This window comes from Cimex lectularius, unplaced genomic scaffold (assembly GCF_000648675.2).
Source record: "Cimex lectularius strain Harlan isolate CLEC.00 unplaced genomic scaffold, Clec_2.1 scaffold50, whole genome shotgun sequence".
NCBI classification, from domain to species: Eukaryota; Metazoa; Arthropoda; class Insecta; order Hemiptera; family Cimicidae; genus Cimex; species Cimex lectularius.
In genome coordinates this window covers 1819676-1837305 of record NW_019392716.1, presented here as the reverse complement: position 1 = coordinate 1837305, position 17630 = coordinate 1819676, and the positions used below count along the sequence as shown (strand labels likewise).

General features: G+C 34.9%; 1 protein-coding gene across 3 annotated transcripts in view; it reads left to right on the top strand.

The window, feature by feature from the left end:
- The window catches only part of LOC106664328 (protein roadkill), a 132871-nt gene that overhangs the window by 4980 nt on the left and 110261 nt on the right, over positions 1–17630 (top strand). Inside the window, exon 3 of one of the 3 annotated variants that reach the window (XM_014389965.2) lies at positions 6632–6692. The exons of the other annotated variants lie outside the window; for them this stretch is intronic. The gene's annotated coding sequence lies outside the window, so the exon portion shown is untranslated. The remainder of the gene's footprint in view (positions 1–6631; positions 6693–17630) is intronic. 3 annotated transcript variants of the gene reach the window in all.

The window sequence follows — 17630 nt, the reverse complement described above, 5'->3', positions numbered from 1 at the left end:
CACATAGACAAATATTCATTACATTTGTACATACACTTATTCTGTTTCAGTAAATGTTTTATTTGAGTTTACAAATAAAATTATTGAAATGTTGATCTAACTTTTTGAGATTATGTTATACATTTTTATGGAACCCTTATGTCTTGTTTATACAATCGGGTATGTAAATATCCTATTCATATAAAGCTTGAATCCCCCACCCCAGTTGAACGTTAGACCTTAACATTTTCCCCCAATTATTTTTTTTCGTGCAATGTATCTCTACTTCAATATATTCATTATAAAGCTTCTTTTTTGGCATGTTTTTAATTATCTTTAACAATTCCAACAAGTGCATATGTCATCGCATACTGGATAAATTTGTAGCACATCCTATTAATCTTTATACGATGACATCACTTATTCATTACTTAAAACCAAAAACATGTAATGTACTAATGTATTATTTGTATTATGACATTCTGTCTCGACTCAATAGACTGAATGATTATTTTTTATTATGACCGCTATTATATTAAATGTTTTGAGTCGTATACCTAATACATTGTATTTAAAAAAAATATTATTATCAAAGTGATACAGTTTTATTGTGCATAAAATATCATACATTTATCATTGAGATAGAGATAGGGATAAATGAGGCGGCCACAAGGCCTTCCACACTTTAATCTGAGTAGATAGTTTATAGATATGTATATAGATAGTTATATATAATAGTTTATAGATATGTAGATAGTTTTATAACTCACTGGCTAGTTTCAACCTCCATCGCCTTGCCAGCGGCGCCTTAGTGTAGGACCTTGCTTGCGGCTTTTCCTCTCCTAGTAGCAAGAATCTTCACTAACATAGACCCTCACTAAATCATAGAATGTGTTCTGGTCTTTTCTTCTTCCTGGCAGTGCACATATACAACAAATGTATTGTTTAGTTAAATTGCTGTTCATCAGTTGGTTGGTAGAGAGCACTTTCCTCTGGTTTGATCAAATATTCTATGATACGTGAAATTGTACTCTTGAAATGCATGTCTATCTATTAAACACACCAATAATGCTCATTGCTCTTTGATACTTGTATGAATTATTTCAATGATGATTCAAATGTTATAGTGTAAATTTAACCCGTTGTACAATTAACACAATCAGAATTTTTTGGATATTCCCATATATATTATTGTGAGAGTTCTTGTTTGGCAGGGTGATGAACCTGTTGTTTGATTGTTTCCGAACAACATTTAACACAGCAAGACAAGTATATTATTACTTAAAAATAAATAAATAAATAAAAATAGGAGGTTGATTGGTTGGAATTCTGTACTATATGGTAATTGATGATTGCAAGTAGTTGGACTATATCAGTTGTATCTCTATTGTAATAATTCTTGAATTTGTCAAGTTTTTTGTATACTAATTTTAAGGCCAAGTAAAATTGCCTTGAGACCTGGTTGTTGGGAGCTACAACCTTATCAAATTGTATCATCATTGAGGATCTTTTCATATATGTATTGATTATAATCCCTGAGATGTGGCGGGCCGAATTTTGGCCGTCGAATCAGCTCAGCCTTGGAAATATTCATGTAATGTACGAATGGCCTAATTAAAAAATATCTGTCTAAGGAAGCCGCTTAAAAAAATATCGAGCCAAAAAAAGGAAAGTTAACTTTGAAAAGGATGTTCTAATTGTGTTAATTCGCCGGATAAGAACATAACGAAGTGGAAAAAATGAAACTTTTTTGGGGGAAAAAGAAAAGAAAAAGCGTGCGTCTAAGGTGATCGATGCTTTGAGAAGAAGTACAAGAGATTTTGTATTTAAAAACTGTACAGGCTTTTGATTAAAGAACTTTGATCAGAGGAACAAGTGGAATGAATATCTCAAACACGACTTGTCACGTATTATTTGACATTTTAAACAGAAAAAGGATAGATTTTTATTGTACCATAAGTTTAATAAAAAAAAAGTAATCTTATAAGCTAAGGCAAGGACCGCTGTTTATTATTTTTCGTTGCAATTTATTAACTAGTATCTCTTGTTACGACACTATTCTCCTCTCACTCCGCTTTCTTACTATTACGATGCTGTTTTCACTTTTGTGGGCGTCTTTGTTCACCTATTCTTATATGTGTAGGCTGGTCTATTATTTCCGATATGGGCTTTTATAATCTGACCGAATGAGGTGGCTTTGCTCGTTTTCAGTTCGTATGTTTATAGCATGAACACACAACGTGTGAAAGTGAACAAATTATCCCCCTATGGATAGTTCCATTTTTTGTGATGAATATATCCATGGCTTGTAATAATTATCGCCGACTATAAACATTATGACCACTACGATTACAGTTTATTATTTAGGTATGTTTTTTAGGCAGTGTTTTAAGAGTATCCCTAAAGAAATCCAGGGATTTGAGTTCACCTGGATCGAACTGGATCAACTGAACCAAAATCGTTTAAGCTGTTATTAATCGTTGTTTTAGGCTGTCATATCTTTTCTTTTCTAAATCAGCGTTAGTTTATTCTTTACATACGTTGTTAAGAGACTACTTTACGAGTATCCCTAAAAAAATCCTGGGATTTGAAATTCAGCTAGCTCGAGAATATCATCAAAAATTGTTTATGTATTAAGTAAAGTATTGTAAATCGTATATTATTAATCACTGTTTTATGTTTCCATATCATTTTTTAATCTGTATTACTTTATTCTTTATATGTTTTTAATGGTATATTTTACAACTATCCCCCCAAAAACTTGCGATTTGAAGTGATTGGATGTCATCATATTGATGAATCTGTTCTAAATAAACAAAATTTACTGCATTTCATTAGTGTGGTCTTATGCCATTCTTTCGTTCTTTGTTCATTTCGAACTAGAAGTGTTAATAATATATTAAATATAATGTAATAATATATACTATTTACATTTAATATAATATATGTAGTATAATAATATATAAATGTACATTTCATACACATACATGCAGCATAATGTTCACGGAAAATAAACACTTTGAGCCCTGAAGATGATCTCAATAAAGATTGAAACGTTGGCATGATAAAGAAAATGTTTTTCTAAAACCTACGTCTCATCAGACCGCACCTCACGATCAAAAAATAATCATTGGCTAACTGTCACTAAACACCACACATAGATTGTATTTATCAGCGTGATTGGCTATGCTTCTGCGACTTTCACCGACGCTTCCGTTATGCCAGGCAAAAATTTTTCTGTGCCCTTCTTGTTGTTCAATTTTTAGACAATAAATTAGGACATTTATATAGAAAACAGATAGAGTTTAATTCTACGAATATGATAAGTTCCCTGGCGATGCTTTATAGATTATAACTTTGTAACAGATAAGAACAAAAGTAAAAAACCGTTAAAATTCGTTAATGCATGTGTAATATAAAAAAACTGGTGGTTGAGCAGCAGGGTTTTTTGTGAAATAACAAAGAATAAGAACAGAAGGGGGCGTTGATTTTTTCCAAATCGCCCAAGGGGCAAAGCGCGTCTTGTGAACGGGGTGAGAGATGGTGGGAGGACCCGGTGGTAATTGGAACATGACAACTGTGCCCGTGTCTGTGTGTAAGTTATGGACTTTGGAAGAGTTTACTTTCACTGCGAGGGGGGAAGGGGCTAAGGTTGTGGGGTTAGTATTGGGGTCAGCCCCCCTTCTCCATAAGCGGCGTCGACCCAACAAATGTGAGTCTGCCCTCGAAAACAGAAACTGTGTAATCCAGAACACACACCTCACCTCTTCTACATAACCCTCTTTCCTCCTATTCCGTGATCGGACAATCTCCTGTGGCACAGATAAACAACCTACCTTTTCCTCAGCACCAGCCCCGTCTACCCTATTGGCAATGTGCCCCAATTTCGGGATATTGTCCTTTCATATAAACTAGCATGAAATTTTTTATTAAATAAACATGACACAAAATATTATTAAGTTTGTTAATTTTACAGTAATATTCAAAATTGTTTTGTTTCCTAACTCGGTTTAACCTATTAAACTAACATAAACTTCATATCGCTTTTTCGTTTTACCATTCATCACTGTTTTTAAATGGAATTTTTCATTGTACCTCCTGTACAAAGTATTCAGTATGCAGTACCAATACATATAATACCAATATATCTTTTTGGATCAATACATCTCCATATCTTATTTTATAGGAGAATATATAATATATATCTTTTAATTCTTTCTTAATTTCTCTCTTTGCCCAAACTATTTCGATTAATTGGCTTAAAAATGCCTCTTGAAATTATTTGTTTGTCAATTATTACATCTATTAGGTTTCGTGGTCCGATTGACTAAATAAATTCTTTTCAATAAATTAATCTTTAATTAAGGTTTTGGTTGAGATAAAAAATGGCAAAAAGGAGGGAAAATTCCAAAGGTGGGGTTGAGATGGGAAGTTGGTGTCCGAGTGGATCGAAGTCAAAGATAGCTCAAGTGGTAGAGAAGCGGCGTATTTAGCCGAAGTCGTGGGTTCGAATCCCGCTCGTGACATTGACTTTTTATCTCAACCAAAACCCAATAATTTTTATGTTTGTGCATTAGAAGCAATTTGTTGTTTCTTTTAGATTTTGAATACATGTGTTCTTGCCTTCATTTTCTTTCTCTTAAGAAAGTTTGATTTTCTTTACATTCGCTTCGTTAGTATGAGATACGCAATTTGAATTAAATTACAAGTTCTCTATTTTGGAATAAAGAAATGCGTGAAATTATAGTACTCAGGATCAACAAATTGAATCTATTAAGTATATTTTAAAAAGGCACATGCCTAGTGTTAAAAATTATCATATTTTATTTATTTTGAAGTGGTCCATTTTTATAACTTTTTTTTTTACAACCGCATTCGTTGGATGAACAAATAACATGTAGTATGTACATTTTAACAATAACATGGTAACGTGCACAACCATCTAGTGATGGAAGCCGTAATTACTTCAACACGGTGAGTGGGATGGGCTCCATCCTAGGAGACCGATGTCAAGTAGGGAGTTTCTCGCGAAGCCACCGACGCTTCTGTGATTATTAGGTAATTTGGTGGAAGACTGACGAAAGGGTTCGGATGATGGGATAGTTTGGAATGAAACTTTTTGTATCGGAATTGGGTTAGATGAGTAATAAGAGGAACATTTAGGTCGGTAACGATGGAGAGATTGGAAAATAGAAAGGGGTATTGACTATTCTGAGGATTTTAGATTGGCAGGATTGGATTCGATTAAGGTTGTAACGCTTAGCAGTCCCATAAAGTTAAACTACAAATACAAGGGCAATGCAAACTTTTCTTTTGTTTGTCAGTGTGAGTCTATCGAGCAGTCGTTTTAACATGATAAACTGTGTGTTGCAATCTGCCCTTAAGTCGTGTATGTCGGTCGTTTATCCACGTGGAGTCCGAGGTATCGGCACGATTCGCAACAGGGATGGGAACATAGTTGAAGATTACTAACTGGGCTTTCTTGTTTAGGGTGAATATTATGTATGTTGATTTTGTTTCGTTAACCTCGATTATCCACTGTCGGAGCTAGTACTCAACTATATTTAAGTGATTTTCGAGATAACTGGAAGGACGGGATTTTCATCAGGAGTAAAGATAGTGGTGTTATCAGCAAATGTGAGGGTGATAGTGTACGGTTTTGTATTGTGTCGGAGGTATAGATTGAGTAAAGCAGAGAAGTGAGAACAATGCCCTGGGGGATCCCTGCTAGAATAGGAGGATAGGAGAAAATAAAGTTTTGTGTTATACTTGGAAGTAACAATCTTTAAAATGTTAGGATAAGGTAATACTTTGCTGGTAGGACGTTCTTGAGCTTCCATAATTGACCAGAGTGTTATACTGGTCAAGGCTTGGTATACAAGAACACACCAGGACAATATTGCTTTAGCTCAATGGATGTGCGATGTGCTTGTCGGACAGACGAATGATAACTACGAAAGCCGATTTAATGATGGGGAATTGTGAGTAGGAATTTCGCGGATCAATGGGAGCAGTTCCAGTATTTTGTCTCTAATGGGCGAAATGGGCTGATATGTAGAAGCTAGCTAGGAAGGTGATTAAGTTTTTAGGTTTTGGGATCATCCTGAAGAAAGAAAATTTTCAAAGAAATTTAACGCGTGTTTAGTATTTAGTGACAACAACTGTACAACACTCTCAACATGACACACAACAGTGACATATCTACACAGAAAAGACACACTTTGAGCCCTGAAGATGATCTAAATAAATATCGAAACGTTGGCACAATAAATAAAATGTTTTTCTTAACCTAAATCACACAAGATCTCCAAATAATCATGTAATTTAACGTTCCCCCTGTGATGTAAATGTTCGGTCATTTCTCAAATATCAGTGATCAGTTTTATAAATAGGTTTATAAATTATTGATTTTTTTTAAATTTTGGTCTGAATATTTTAATGCTTCACCTTGCTATTGGACGATGTAGTTAAATCAAATTCTACAAGCATTTTTATTAAAAATACAATAACTGCAATGATGTTGCATAAAAACAACCAAGGGGTGACACCTTGGAAACAAAGCTAAGCGTAATGCTTTTAATTATTTGTTGTATTAGTGATTTATTTACACAGAACTTAGTGGTTTTTTTAAAATTGAATCTTTAAATTTCAGGTAAGAAGAGATCTTGTACACTCTTAAAACCGAGAAAATAGCAGGATGAAATTCTCAAAAGGTAAAAATAAAATAACGATTATCAATCATCATTATATTCTTGAAATCGCAACTTTGAATATTTAAAATTACGATAAATATTTTTATAAAATATCATTTGTATAATATTATTTGGCTAAACTAATTGACGTATTTGTCAATATAGAAGATATTTCTCAGGGGTTTAATAGCCCTCGCAGAATTTGACTTTCTTTAAGGGAAAACTCTTCTTGCGCGAAGGAGTTTCGAATCTGCTCTCAGTGGAAAACCGACTTTTCTCCAAAAGCTCAAAAGGGGGGCGAGAAGAAAAAAAATAGGATGATAGATTCGGTATCTGGGCCGTGATTGTCTAGGAGAGTGAGAGTGGAGCTCCATTGACATGTGGTCACCTACTTCACTCCCCACCAACACTTTCACGTTATCCTGAATCCTTGTGCTCATGCCCTCATCTCCATACTCTACTCCATTTACAAACAATCATCATTCTACATTCTTCTTTTCTTTTTTGAATTGACATGTTTAGAAATATATTTCTTTTATCGGGTTTATGAAATTAGATATCAAATAAAATACGGTTTGGTATTAATAATAATAATAATAATATCGTTCAGAGTGGATAAAATGCCATGATGAACAAAACACGTTAAAAGATCATCCCGTCGTGAATGGATTTATTAAGTAATCAATTAGGGCCAAACCTAGATAAGGATTAGGAATGACTTAAATGATGTTAATTAACACCGGTAATTTTTAAAACTCCGAAATCAGCCGACACAATATTGCTTGTGTATTTGATGTGTTAATTTTGGGATTTTAATATGCATGCCAATTGACAATTTATACAGCTCAGAGTTAATCGTTGTCAGACCAAATATTTATTTCCTCGAAATCGATCGTTCATAAAGGCACTCCTGGTATGTAAAATCTATTAATACATGACCTCCTTAACCAGAGTAAACGTGCCTTTTTGTTCTAATGTGATGTAACCGGTATTTCTTTCACTCTGACGTTATCGAAGTATTTATTGTCACATTTAATCAGGAAGTGTGAAAAAAGGAAGAAAAAAATTGAAATTTCTTCGACGACTCGATGAAACCAGCCACTTGGTTAAAGGGGGACAATCTATAAAAATAAAAGTTTTCTCGAGCCTTCAATATCTTATTCAATTCACCGATGAACTGTAAATAAGGTCAGACAATTGGATTGATGAGTTTCACCGGAATAAACCCTTGGCACGTTTACATTGGACATTATTGATTATCCAAGGACCTCCAAATAAGGACGACCTTAATACTTTTATCATTTGACAATTGCAAAAGCCAAAACTGATGTCAGAAGTGTGATAAAACGTAGCTGGTGAAATATTTGATATGTTCATGTCTGTTCTTTAATTCGATCAAATGGAAATTATTCCTGAGCGATAAACGATTACAAATATATGTATGTAGAAACTGTTTGTGTTAATCTGTCAAGACCTTCTTGAAAGCTCACGATGATAAGAAGAGCAGATAAATATTTTTTTGAATTATGTGAAGTGTTAAATACTGGCAAGATCATAGCCTTAGTTTCCCCATGTGTCTCTATTGAAATCTACTCGATAAAACTCGAAAGCGATCAATAAATTGCGTTAACAAAATTTTCGGAAAAACGTTGGTTTGTTACTTCGAAATTTTGATCTTTTCTTGAAATACACTGGGGGGAGGGGGGAAACGAGACACCGGTCGGATTTTGTTGTTTGTTTCAGACTAGATGTATTTTTATATTAATTAAAACTTACTTATATTAATTTAAGCCTAATTAAATTTGATTAAAAAATCAGGAGTTTAATAAAAGATATTATGCTACTTTGAACGAAAATTCACCTAAACACCGGAAAATCATTTAGTGAAAAAATTAAAATTTAGTCAACAATTTAAAAAAAATTAATTAAGGTTTTTAGTTGAGATAAAAAAGTAATGGCACGAGCGGGATTCGAACTCACGATCTTCGGCTAGATACGCCGCTGTTCTACCACTTGAGCTATCGTGACCTCGATCCATTCGGACACCAACTTCCCATCTCAACCCCACCTTTGGAATTTTCCCTCCTTTTTGCCATTTTCAAATGTGTAATCGGATTGGTTTCTCGACGACAAGTGAAATGGCCACGGAGAGCTCTAGTGAAGTATACTTCATTTTAAATCATTAAATTCACTAATTTCGTGGTCCGCTTGACTAATTAATATATTACAATTAATTAAGGTTTTTAATTGAGATAAAAAAGTCAATGGCACGAGCGGGATTCGAACCTCCTCACTTTGAAAAATCAACCTTAAAGGTGCCGGTGTTTTTTTTTGGGGGGGGGGACCTTTGTTAAATGCAGGACCGCTGGATTCGAACCTAGGACCTTTACCTTACAGTGATGAGCTCCATGTCAACGCCTAAACTGGCTACTGACGCCGCTGTTATGTTGTTAAACAAGACAATAAAATTGCAGTTAAATTCATTCTACCTCTAAAGGATTTTCCGGTGTTTTGGTGAATTTTCTTTCAAACCATCATAATTAAATATTTTTTAATTAAAAATCAGGAATTTCTATGTCTCCTTCTTTCTTTGCCGCCAACCCTAATTGTGCACTTTTTCCCGGGTCACCGTTTTTTTTTTTTTTTTTTTTAAACGAGAGTTTGCAACAACAGAGGTCATATAACCCTCAGGGTGCCGGTGTTTTTGAAAAAAAGCCCATTTGTATGTCGGGTTCGAATGTAGGGCTGCTGGAATCGAACCCGGGACCTTTACCCCCTGGAAAAATCAATTCAAGTCTTTTTTGTGATATTACATTTATTGTTAGTACAATATCATAAAATATATTTGCCTACTCTAATTTGAAAGAAATAGTTCAAAAAATCGATTGTTGAAAAAACAAAGTTAAAAATTAATACGACTGTTTATCTTTATCGTTAAATACCGAGAATATAAGGGTAAGTAGGGCTACCTACTCCTGAGTCAAAGCCCGCTGAGAAAGGTTGCTTAAAGTGTTCCACATAATAGAAGCTTGTTATGCCTTGGCTCCTTACAGAGAGCGTGTAGGCATGCTGCCGAATTTATGAATGGTTCTCGCATGGAAGCGAGCTCCTTGGTCCCATGTTCCGCTCCTTGGAGGCTTTTTTAAAAATGAACATCTATTTCAAGAAATGTGTGGTGTTTAGTGACCGTTAGTTGATGATTATTTGGAGGTCGTGAGACCTCACCGGACCGCATCCGCATCTCACGACCTCCAAATAATAATCTATTTCAAGCGTTTTGCGGTATGTGTCTTGTTTGAGTGCGTGTATTTATTAAAATGGGTGGTGAAGGTCTGATGGTGAAATATAGCGCGTATGCATTTAGGCGCGATGGCGGAATATTAATAAAAGTACTTCATGATTAGATTAGATTGTTAATATTAATTGTAGAGTAGCGGCGTACCTAGCCGAAGGTCGTGGGTTCGAATCCCGCTCGTGACATTGACTTTTTTATCTCAACTAAAAACCTTAATTAATTGAAAGATATTAATTGGTCAAGCGGACCACGAAAACTAGTGAATTGTTAATATTATTAATATGGGTCGATGGAGGAATATCTAGTATTCCACCGACTAATCAGAATGAATGCAATGTACGTAGGCGTGAATGTATTTATTTGTGCAACTGCATTTTAGAACTTTAGTTTTAGGCAAGATTATATATTTCATGCGTTGAGGGCTCGTTTGGAAAGCGACGATCTCCTGGGTTATGGCTTATGGACTCCCAACCGCATAACAGGGGAGGTAACTCCTCTGAGGTATAGACTCTAGGGGAGTGGACGCCACCAACTCCCCTGACGTATTCATTGTCCTGACTGAAATCGTCTCCATGAAGTAGAAAAAGAAATTCAAACTGTTTTTCTTTAATTGGTGAATTTAATTAGTAGAGTTGGGAAACCGTATTTAATAGAATTGGCCGCTCCTCAATTAGCAGGTCGTAGTGTCAAGTCGTACTAATTCTTCAGTTCACTTCGAAGTCCAATTGTATAAGATAATTGAGGTCCATTTGGCTTTTAAAAGATAATTGACAACTGCTAATGTAGTTTTTTTTTAACCTTATTTGTCAAAAAAATCCCTATCACATAGTAATTAAGAATATCCAATTATTTTGGAATTTTTACCCTAAAATTTTCAAATTGTTGGTTTTCTCGTTGCACAATTTTTTCCGTAATTAATTTGACATTTGTTCTTAAGATTGTGACAAAAAGACGCCTATGGCCGCGTCAAATATGGTGAGATGTTTCTTGGCCGCCAGCCGCCATCCGCCAGTGGAGCAATTTTTGCTGCGTCACTTACGAAACATCCTACTGTATATATTTGTCTTATTAGATACAATGTCCAGCTCGAGTTGATTGTTTTATTTCCTGCATTTTGCGAACTCTCTCGTTATCCATGAATTCCCAAACTGGACCGCAGAATCATTCAATACCCACAATCCGTACAACGTTCAGTTCGACGTTTATAAGACGTCATCCGACGGAGCTGGGGGGCCTGCTGCTAGGTTGCGAAAATAGGAAATAGTGTCGAAACAAATAGTGCCGATAGTTTTGAGGGCAACGTGTGGCCGTATCTTCTCGCTAATTTACATAGCTTATTTATCGAGGGCAGCCTCCCTCTCTGATGGTTAATAACCATTTTTTCCTCTATTCCAGAATAACAATGAAGCTTGAAACAAACGTAGGCGCACCAAGGCTTGTGAAATATAGAAAGTGCACATGTTCAAATCCCGTGGCCGATCCGAATTTGTCATAACCATAAAACGTTATGTAAGGGCGAATAAGGGTCAGTGAATTCAACGTATGAAATCTATTTTTTTAATCATTCGGAACGGAAAACCGCTTAAAAAACTATCGTTGTCGTCAATGATCAACATGGGCAATGGAGTAAAAATAATCACAAACCAAAGATGATAAATGGTCAACCTCATTTTTGTTTCGTGACAGCCAAAAGATTAGTGCAATGGGCCTTGAACTTTTAAACAGTCAAAAATTGGACCTGATACACGATACTTGATAAGGAAGGCACCTTTGTAATAAAAAACTAACCATTAGGAATAAATAGGTTAAACCGTACCATGAGAAATACCATATCTCTCTCTCTCTCTCTCTCTCTCTCTCTATATATATATATATATATATATATATATATATAATTTTTCGATTTTATTTTATGTAGTATGTAGACATAAAAAATCAGAATTAGACAACTCTTTAGACCCACAAGCGATATTTCATAGTAAAAATGATTATGCTAAAATGTTTCTCATGACATGAACCAGGGGTTTTATTTAAAAACTTTATAAAACTCGTAATTCAAAAATATACAGAGACGAGTGAAGGCCGTCCTCATTGTAATTTTCTTATTCATAGAAAAATCCAGGCTTTGAACGTTTTCAGGGATCTCATATCTGTCCTCCATCTAGTTTCTCTGTTGCTATGATATGTTCCTTACCCCTCAATACTCTTCGATGACTTTTCCTTTTATTAGAGAGATTTTGCATAACGTTACCCCTATTTCAAGGAAATGCTATATTTAACGTATTTCAAATAACGTTAACGCTATTTGAAGACTCTTTTCATTTAGTATTTTGAAGGCTAAGTTTCCAATGGAGTTTGAAGTAGTTTAGTTTATTCTTGTCTTACAAGCTTGTAAACAGAGGCCAAGGTTCACGGATATTATGGATTTTGTTTTGATTGCTGACGATAGTTTGGCAAATGCTGAGGACTTGTTAATTGTGAAAATCATTTTCTTTATCGTGTCAACGTTTCGATCTTTATTGAGATCATCTTCAGGGCTCAAAGTATTTGTTTTCTGCGTAATTGTGTCATTCTTGTGTGTCGTGTTGAGAGTGCCCAGTGTGTTCAGTTTACATGAAATTGAGGACGAAAAATGTCGAAAACTCTTAAGAAAAAAAACCTTTAGCTTAGTTTAGCAATTTTAAGATGAACTAAAATATTTCAGTCATTTAACCATACTCACTATCACCACATTCTAGACCTATCGTTTGGATTTTAGCTTTTAAATTGTATTTATGTGGTCCAACCAAAATGACTTTTTTACACAATTGTTGTGGCTTATTGAAGGAAAGATTTGTAAGGTTGCTGTATATCTAGGTTACTACTCGTATGTAAATAAAACAGCTAAATATGTTAATGAGGGAACTCCAAAACATACATACTTTCTTAGGAGTCGGGCATGAAAATTTGTACTAATTGTAAAATCCTTTTTTTTAAAGGATTGAACACCGCACTCCATCATTCATCATTTCTACTAATTGTAAAATGTTAATTATAAAATAAACATTCAGATATCGATTAACGGTCACTAATCTCTACATATAAAATAACCTATTTTATTGTATTTCTATGTAAATATATATTTTTTTAATTGGACAATATCTCCAACAAATATCTATTTTTTTAACTTTAGCGTGACCCATTAACAAAGTACGCTATTCAAAGACAACGTAGGATGCAATATCAGCGTTCCGTTAAATCTGCGCATACGCACTTCAATCACTTTAACGTTATCGTGCACGCTATCGGTATGCAAAATCTCTCTACTGCTTGTCTTTAAAAGTCTTGTAAAATAAAACAGGTTTTTTATTTTTTTATATTTTTTTAAGTCGAATTTCGTTTCATATTTTATGATATGATGTGATTTCGACGTGAAATTTGTGAGCGCACCTTTTTCCGTTTAGTGCCATTTTGCATTTCACCTTGCTTGAAAATAGTAAATCTCCCATATCTCTTTAAGAAGAAATCACCTTGTAACGGATCTGTCGGTCGAACTCAGGTCTGAACCGATGCAAAACTCTCTCGTTCGAACGCATAGCTGTTGAGAAAATAATAAAAATCCAAATCTAGGCTGTCTGAGGGTTACGAAGCCCTGCCATGACCTATTACTCTACTACCTATCACTCTCGTCTGCCGTCATTGCCGAAATCGGCAACGGGTTTGAGAAAGTCCCATAACGGCATGGAATTTCTATTAATAAAAACCCTTTCCTTTTTAATGAAGGTGGGTAAATAATCAGGCTAAGAGGTCAGAAAAAATATTACAGGCGGTTATTCTTAAATAATTAAAATAATCAAGTGTAATGTATGTGTGCCCATTTAACCCTTTTAATTTGTTCCAGTCATCAAAATTAGTTCATGCTATGGCGATTTTTTTAAAATTATTTTTTACCACTTGCTATGGTGTTGTTAATAAAATGAAAAATTCAATAATCTAAAATAAAATCTATTATACATTACATATATTTGACATAATTCGAAGTTATGAAAACCTGCAGGTTTTGATAATTAATTTTTTTACCAATGATGGATGGTTTAAGCTCATGGCCTATAAAGTTTTGATATTTAAAATATAAAGCAAGGAATAAAAAGCTATTAATTAGGCGTCAATTAAGCGAATTTTCAATATTTTTGAACGCACCCTTTGAGGATGAACATATTTTTAGACATTCTAATGATTCTTGTTGGTTAAGCCCAAAATTAAATCTGTTTTATAATATTTTGCTCAAAAATAAAGCATTGAATGGAATTTCAAGGCTTTCAAATAAAAGCTGATAAGTAAAAAAAAACTTTTCCTTGGTATTGGTCTAAGCTCAGTGTACACGGAGAATATTGTGAAATCCGACTCCCGGAGGTGTTTTAGATATTTTATGGCCCGCCATTAAAACTAAGATCGTGTCTCGGCAATTAAGGGAGAAGGCTGAATCCCTTGTTATTTTACTGAGAGGATGAATCGGTTTTAACCTCGAAGAAAGTGAGTTTTGCAATTCAATTATAAGAGTTTCGCACGTCGGTCGAAGGATGTCAGTGAAACAAGGGAAATATGACATAACCCAAAAATCGCTCGTGGATGAAAGAAGTTTTTTCCTCCTCTTTCTTTCCATTTTTTAATGCAGTCTGCGACCCTGTTTCCATGTTTTGAGGACAGACGTTTACTACTTGGAAAAGGGAGATGGAAGTCGGTTGTAACTGCTATAAATGGATTCGTGTCAGGCAGTAAAAAAAGAACAAAAGGTAATAAAAACCTTTGCATTTATAACTGTCTGATGAAGTGTTCACTGGGTGGCGTTTTCAAAGCAGTTACACGTAATATATAATACATTCAAATTATTACCTCTATAACGCGTATTACCTTAAGTCATCGAGTTCGAGAAAATCGAGGCATCGAGTACATAATCGATTTCGTCTTATGAAACAGAATCCCATTCTTCAACGTTGAAGCTGTTCAACGCTTGTTGGAATCGCTGAACGATGTCTAGCGCGTCTCTTTATAATGTCCCATAAGTGTTCTATAGGATTCACGTCTGGAAAACGTGCTGGCTAATTCATTATGGTAATGAATGACAACTGCGGTCGAGTATTGTCATGCATTAACACGAAGTTGTTCACTATAAATGGATTTCCCACCACCACATTTTCCAGAAGAACTTCCTCAATCTTAGTGCAGTCAAGATCCATTCTGTATGTTAATCAGTACAGTACGAGTATGGACATCCACCCCATCCATAACTGACTGTCTTTGAAAAGGCTGTGAATTAGTCATGGCACATGAAGCAAAACGTTCTTCACTTCTCCATACACAGTCCCGGTCATCGGAACAAACCAAACCGGCGCCCGTGAAGAGCCCCAACAAATAATGGAGGCCTTTGTTCAAGTGTCCGAGCTAGATGCTGATTTGCGAATAGTCGCCTTTCTATTCGATGCTGGAAGTCTTAACGACAAGACTATTCTCAGCCTTCTGATTATTTTAGAGCTCACAAGAGATGACTAGCTATCAAGGAAACCGTTAAATTGCCGTTCCGTAGTGCGGTAAGAGCAAGAAAACAATCGTCTTGCCGCCGTACATCGCGGTCGACCACTACCTTCTCACCGATCGAGACTTCCTGTGAGCCCTAAATCGCTGCATACCATCGTGGACGGTAGTGCGCGACACACCCTGAATTATTTGGTCTATGTAACAGACGTCTATGTTGGCCGAAGCATGTGTCCGGGCGAGATCTCGACTCAAAACCATCCGTTTAAGGAAAAATTAATAATAATTTTTTTTTACTGAAATGTATTGTTTTATCATAGAAAAAAATTTAAAAAACCATTTAACTCACTCGACAAGCTGACTTTGGGAAGGCTGAAATTGAACTGTTTTTCTTTATTTTTAATCTAAAGGATTAGTAAGTAACACGCTATAAAGGTAAACCACAAGTTATTGGTGTTGTGTTTATCAAGTCAACCATTAATCTTTATATCTAAATATGGAAAATAAACAAATAAATACAAGTGTATGCTTTTTGTCTTTGGATATATATATGTCCGACATCTTAAATTGACATATTTAAATAACAGCTTTCTTCTTTTTACAAAAATATTTATTCCTTTAACTATATTTAAGCAATAGGTGATAAAAGTTAGTAAAAAATACAGCCCACGATTTAAACAAAGGATACTAGGTACAGATAATGAAATTTAAAAAAATTGACTTTAAAGTCAACCTTAATGTAAAATGTAACGAAGACATGAGTGTACTCCTTCAAAGTTGCTTACACACTCGTCTTTGTCACTATTTTTCAACTAACACCTTTCTCCATTTTGGCCATTCATATCTACAAGCCCAAATCGATGCAGTTCCGTTAGTCTTAGCGACGTTTGTAAGCTTGTTATTTCAAAATTGAGTTCAGTTTAAAGTACATAAAGTACATTTTTTTTATTGTATTACGAGGGTTCGCAACAGCAGAGGTTATATCAACCCTCAGGGTGCTGGTGTTTTTGAAAAAAGCCCATTTGTAAGTATGTCAAGTTCGAGTGCAGGGCCGCTGGATTCGAACCCGGGACCTTTACCTTACAGTGATGAGCGCCGTGTCAACGCCCAAACCGGCTACCGACGCCCCTATTATTTTATTAAACAAGACAATAAATCTATATTTAAATTCATTCCATCTCTAAATGATTTTCCGGTGTCCTAAACCGTTGCGGTCACCGACGCCCTATAAAAGTGATTAAATAGTAAAATTAAAATGTACTTAATATATTATCAATTGAAAATGGAAAAACACAATAAATAGTTTTTTTTAAAATTTATTTCTATCGCTGTTACGCCGATATATTTCACCTCTGACACGTTCTTAAATTATTTAATACTCCAGTTGTTCAAGGTTCTTCTTTTTACCTTACCTTATGGCCCATTGTTCATTGATCACGAGTCTACCGTTTATACTTTATTGATGTAGGCTTTCAAGAACAATGACATCATTACGCAAAGTTAATTAAAAGTATGGCAGTAAGTAAATAATATAATTTTTTTTTGTAAATGTGTTGATTATAATTTCATTAAATAATATACAGGAAATAAATTAGTAAATAATGTGTGGTGTTTAGTGACCATTAGTTAATGATTATTTGGAAATCGTGAAATGCGGTCCGGTGTGACGTAGGTTTTAGAAAAACATTTTCTTTATCGTGCCATCGTTTCGATCTTTATTGAGATCATCTTCAGGGCCTGGGATTTATAAACATTTTTTAAATTTTACAAATGCATGTAGGATGTGAAAAAAAGAAAAAAAATGTATATATGAATTTATGCAATGCTAACAATTTTAGATTCAATCAAAGTATTTGTACTCACTCAAAGTGTTTGTTTTCTGTGTAGATGTGTCATTCTTGCGTGAAACGTTGGCACGATAAAGAAAATGCTTTTCTAAAGCCTACGTCTCACCAGACCAGTGTAAATAATTAGATGCTTTGGTGCATTTCTACATTATTTATGTCTATAATCATTTAAAGGGGGGCCTCGGTGGCCGCAACGGTTTGGGCGTTGACGCGGCGCTCGTCACTAAATAATAAGGTAAAGGTCCCGGGTTCGAATCCAGCGGCCCTACATTCCAACCCGACATACTTACAAACGGTTTTTTTTTT